Source organism: Zootoca vivipara, chromosome 13 (assembly GCF_963506605.1).
Source record: "Zootoca vivipara chromosome 13, rZooViv1.1, whole genome shotgun sequence".
Classification (NCBI taxonomy): Eukaryota; Metazoa; Chordata; class Lepidosauria; order Squamata; family Lacertidae; genus Zootoca; species Zootoca vivipara.
The window spans coordinates 27,889,870-27,895,803 of NC_083288.1; the positions used below are offsets into that span (position 1 = coordinate 27,889,870).

At 40.8% G+C, this 5,934-nt stretch overlaps 1 pseudogene; it reads left to right on the plus strand.

The window, feature by feature from the left end:
* Positions 1–1,635: 1,635 nt before the first annotated feature.
* On the plus strand, positions 1,636–5,934 carry LOC132593111 (vomeronasal type-2 receptor 26-like; annotated as a pseudogene).

The following is a 5,934-nucleotide window of genomic DNA, read 5'->3' on the forward strand; positions in this document are numbered from 1 at the left end:
TGCTCATCCAAGGGGATCTTGCTAGAGGGTTGCCACTTTAGAAAATAAGAGCTTCAGAAAGAGCAGAATATATTTGTGACACAATATGCAACTCCCTTTGTAGTGGACTGACAGAGAACTATCAGCATCTTCTGGCTGTGGCTTTTGCGGTAAAGGAGGTTAACGAAAATACCCAGATTTTACCCAATATTTCACTGGGATTCAATATATATGATAACACTTTGCAAGCTAGATGGACCTTTCCTGCTGCAATGCAATTTATTTCACCAAAGGACAGACTTCTCCCCAACTTTATGTGTGGTATCCATGAAAATTTATTGACAATCACTGCGGATGTTACTAATTCCAATTTTCCCATACCACAAATATTTGCTATCTACAAGATTCCTCAGGTAAGAGTGTATGTGTGTAAGGATACAAAACAAATAATTATAATGTGATTACTGCTTTTCATTTCAGAAGTGGTTTCGGATCCATCCCAAATTAGTTTTTAAAAATATATTTTTATATTTTATCATGTTTTTCATCAGAATCATTATTATCTCAATCTGACATAATTTGCAAGGTTGCTTCTAATGTGATTTCAATTAATAAGACAGTGGTGTGATTTGAGATTTTCTGGATAACATGTAAAAATTAAAATTGTGTTTTATGTAAAATTAGAGAATTTACTGAACCTTGAAAAACTACCAAGGAAAAAGTACCAAGTACAAACAATCATTGAGGTATATGCATGATGTTTTATTAAGAAATACAGCACTGTAAAAATGTGTTTGCAGTCCCCCCCCCCAAACATAGAAGCACCACCAATGTAAACTAAACTAAACTAAAATATTTCCACACCCTCAAAATATGTTTAGCTCATATATGATTCTGCTTCAATCATACTGGAGAACACTGAACTCCCTTCCTTCTACAAAATGGTCCCAAAGAGACTTGATCAGTTCAGGGGGATTCTCAAATTACTTGACCATTTCCAATGGAGATGGATTGGATTGGTTTTCCATGGAGAGGCTACAAAAATGATTTTTTTGAGATATTTTCTATTTCAAGGAATCAAGCCCCAAATGCAAAATCCAAAAGGAAAAGTCTTCATTCTGACAATCGGGATGGAGTTAAAAACCTACCTCTCGAGTTATAAGTACGATATCCAAGATTTCGACAATTTATTCAGAACAGAAACCCTTCTAATGCCGAAGGAGATACTTTTATTAAAGATTTCTGGACAGATCAATTTCGCTGTTTTTCATCAGTATCATAATAATCTCAATTCAATTTAATTTGCAAGCTTGCTTCTAATGTGATTTCAGTTGAAAAGACAGTGGTGTGAATTGAGGTTTTCTGTATAACATGTGAGATTAAAAATTGTATTTGATGTAAAATTAGAGAATTTACTGAATCTTGAAAAACCTAAAGATAAAAATACATTACAAAGTACAAACAATCATACAAATATGTGTGTGGTGTTACACTAAGAAATACAGCACTGTACAAATGTTTTTTGCAGTCCCTGAACACTCACACACAGAGAAGCACCACCAATGTAAACTATTTTTTTTCATCACACGTATTCAGCTCATATATGATTCTGCTTCAATCATACCGGAGAACAGCGAAATCCCTTCCTTCTACAAAATGGTTCCAAAGAGACTTGATCAGTTCAGGGGGATTCTCAAATTACTTGACCATTTCCAATGGAGATGGATTGGATTGTTTGCTACAGATGGAATGACTTTACAATGGTTCATACAGAAGATGGTACCAGAATTTTCCAATCATAGTATTTGTTTTGCATTTCTTGATTCATTCACCAGTTTTGAATATGATATTGAGAAAAGAAGTTATGTGAAAAGTTCAATGTACTTGTCTGATAAGATCATGAACAGCAAAGTCAATGTCTTGGTCTTCCATGGAGAGGCTACAAATATGCTCTTTTTTAGACATCTTCTACACCTAGGAATCAAGGCCCAAATGCAAAATCCAAAAGGAAAAGTCTTTATTCTGACAATCGGGATGGAGTTAAAGACGTACCTCTTCAATCGTATCTTAGATATACGATATATCTCTGGTGCTTTATCATTTGCACTTCAGTCTAATGAACTTCAAGGATTCCGACATTTTATTCAGAACAGAAACCCTTCTAATGCTGAAGGAGATACTTTTATTAAAGATTTCTGGACAGATCAATTTCGCTGCATATCCCAGGATACTGTTATGGGAAGTATGAGTTTATTACAGGGTAATTACTCTGGGAGAGCTTATTCTTCTCCCTGCACTGGAGAGGAGAAACTCGAGAGCCTTCCTGAGCACGTCTTCCCAAGGAGTGTAACAGGCCAGAGCTACAGCTTTTACAATAGTGTCTATATTGTGGCTCATGCCTTACATGGCTTGATTTCATCCAGATCCAGAAGCAAAGCAGGAATGAAGAGAGAAAGAAAAAGCCTTCACAATCATCAGCCATGGCAGGTGACAGAGTCCAAACTTGAATTAATTATTAATTGTACATCTGAATTCATAGAATCATAGAGTTGGAAGAGACCAGAAGGGCCATCCAGTCCAACCCCCTGCCAAGCAGGAAACACCATCAAAGCATCCTTGACATATGGCTGTCATGCCTTTGCTTAAAGACCTCCAAAGAAGGAGACTCCACCAGACTCCTTGGCAGCAAATTCCACTGTTGAACAGCTCTTACTGTCAGGAAGTTCTTCCTAATGTTTTGGTGGAATCTTCTTTCTTGTAGTTTGAATCCATTGCTCCGTGTCCACTTCTCTGGAGCAGCAGAAAACAACCTTTCTCCCCCCTCTATATGACATCCTTTGTTTGTTAAGAACAAAAGATTGTTTGTTAGGAAGGTTTTTTTGTTTTCTTATTTAGGTTCTGGGATTTGTTATTTTGCTGACATAAGCACCCAGTCTCTCTGCTTCTTGTTGCCCACTGCCCATGTGGGGATGTTGATGGGAACTTGTTTTGTTCTGTGTAGAGTGTTTCCCATCTTTTGCAGAAGAGGGAATGATAGGGGGGAATAAAAAAAGACAATACTCAGATATAAGCCGCTCCCTTAAAATTCTGCAGGCACCCATACCCATTCCTTTTCACCGCATGTCTGTTTCAGCAGCGATATCGTAAAAGCCAATTTTCGTAAGGCTGCGAATTTGAGCTGCACTTTAACTTTTCATGGTTGGAATTTGGGGGGAAGTGAGGCTTATATTCAGGTCAATACAGTAAAAGTCTGACCTAGATCTAGCTTTAGCAACATTATCTCCATCAAGAGGGCATTATCCACCACAGTGGCTTTCATTGAAGTGTTTTGGGGTTGTTGTTTTTTTGTTGTTGTCTGGCTGAACCATTTTCTTAAGTAGCTTCTTTTTCTGTTTTTGTTCTAGCTCTACCATTTTTTGAAAGCTGTGTCATTTAACAACAGTGTTGAAGAGAAGGTTTCCTTTGACCAGAATGGGGAGCTCTTTCAAAAGTATGACATTATTAATTTGGTCACATATCCAAACCAATCTTTCAATAGAGTGAAAGTTGGAAGGATGGATCCCCAAGCTCCTCCTGATGAACTCTTGAGCATCAATGAGGATGCCATAGTTTGGCATAGCTGGTTTAATCAGGTAGGACCTCAATGACCGCTCCTCACATCAATGGGGGGGGGACTTTTGCGTGGTCGCGCGCAGCCCCCTGATCTCAGAGGGCGACTCCCTGGTAGTTCGGGGCTGGCACCGCCTTCCCATGTAGGATACCAGGGGTCTCCGCCCACCCAAGCCTAGCGTCTACCCTGCCTGGGGAGGTGTTTCCAGGGGATGGCCAGGTAAGGGGAGGGACTGTCTGGCTCACACAATAAAATTTGAATCTTACCTCCAAGCACCAGTTGGTTCCAGAGCTTCTTCCACCCTCCACACCCTCATTCATGTTCTTTTGCAGGTTAACCTTTTCTCTACAGGTACACATGCTATGCTACATCACGGCCGCTGTTGAAGGGTCGGTAAGGAATTTTTCTGCATTGGCAGGTTTTGCCTTTCCCGTAGCAATACGTCACAACTTTGGCGGTGTCAGGCCTTGGGCAGAATTCTTTCGCGATTTTCCTAGAGGGAGGGGTATGAAGCGGCAACAAGATTGGGGTATTGGAACATTCATTCCACAAGTAGGCCTAAACAATTCAAAATGTTGTTTATGTTTCTTAGGATGCTAGACCACTGTAAAGTATATTGTCTCCTGAATCTTAATGATTCCAAGATGATTCTGCTGAAGAGTAACATCTCCCCCTTTGATTTGTTGATAGACACGGCCTGTTGCTTTGTGTAATCCCAAGTGCCCAACCAGTTATAGGAAGAAAAGCAAGGAGGGGGAGTCCTTCTGCTGCTATGATTGCACTGTATGCCCCAAAGGGTGGATATCAGATCAAGAAGGTGAGAGTTTCAGTATACAGATGCAAAAAGAATGCCTATACTTCACAAGCAAATACAAGGAAGAATAACAGACACATTATGTGAATGCAATTAATGAGTAAAGGTAAAGGTAAAGGGACCCCTGACCATTAGGTCCAGTCATGACCGACTCTGGGGTTGTGACGTTCATCTCACGTTTGATTTGTTAGTGTCTATGAATCTGTGTGGCTATGAAACTAGAGCCATCAAGCACAGCAGCCAGCATGACTGAACTGTTGCTGGTGCAACAGGAAATAGAGACGGAAGCCAGAGACCACAAAAACACTATTTACGTTCCCACTACAGCAGCACCTATTAATCTACTCACTCTGGTATGCATTCAAACTGTTAGGTGATCAGGAGCTAGGACTGAGCAAAAGGAACTCATCCAGTTGTGTGGATTCAAACTGCCGACCATGTGATTGGCAAGCTCAAGAGGCTCGGTGGGTGGTTTAGACAACAGTGCCACCTGCAGTGTAGATAATCGAGAGGAACAGCTATAGCTAGTGTGTGTTACTTATTCATTATTGTATTCCTGTCACTTGAGAATCAAGGGGTTAAAAATCATTGTAACCTGTTTTTTTTTTTTGTGTTTTCCATTTCAGATATGCCTGTGTGTTCCAAATGTCCAGATGATCAGTATGCAAACAAGGGACAGAATGCATGTATTCCCAAGACTATAACCTACTTATCTTATGAAGAACCTTTGGGTATCAGTTTAACTATTTCTGCTATTTCATTATCCATTATCACAGTTTTGATGCTAAGAATATTTTGGAAGCACCATGACACTCCCATAGTTAAAGCCAACAACAGGGACCTGACCTACACTCTCCTCGTCTCCCTCCTGCTCTGCTTCCTTTCTGCACTCCTATTTATTGGCAGACCTGACAAGGTGACATGTTTTCTGCGCCAAACTGCCTTTGGCCTTGTGTTCACAATGGCTGTGTCTTCTGTGCTGGCCAAAACCATCACTGTGGTTCTCGTTTTCATGGCCACACAGCCTGGATCCAGTATGAAGAAGTGGGTGGGGAAAAGCCTGGCCAGCTCCATTGTGGTTTCTTGCTCCATTCTCCAAGGAGGCATCTGCCTGGTGTGGCTTTCCACCTCTCCTCCATTCCCAGATACTGACGCCCAGTCAATGACTGAGGAGATTGTACTGCAATGTAACGAGTCTTCCCCAATCATGTTTTAATGTGTCCTGAGCTATATGGGCTTGCTAGCTATGGCCAGCTTCACTGTAGCTTTCTTTGCCCGGAACTTGCCTGATAGTTTCAACGAAGCCAAGTTCATCACTTTCAGCATGTTGGTGTTTTGCAGTGTTTGGTTGTCCTTTGTTCCAACTTACTTGAGCACCAAAGGGAAATACATGGTGGCTGTGGAGATCTTCTCCATCTTAGCCTCCAGTGCTGGGTTGCTGACTTGCATCTTCTTCCCCAAATGCTACATTATCTTGTTGAGGCCTGAGCTGAACAAAAGGGAGCAGCTAATTAGGAGAGGAAAAGACTGA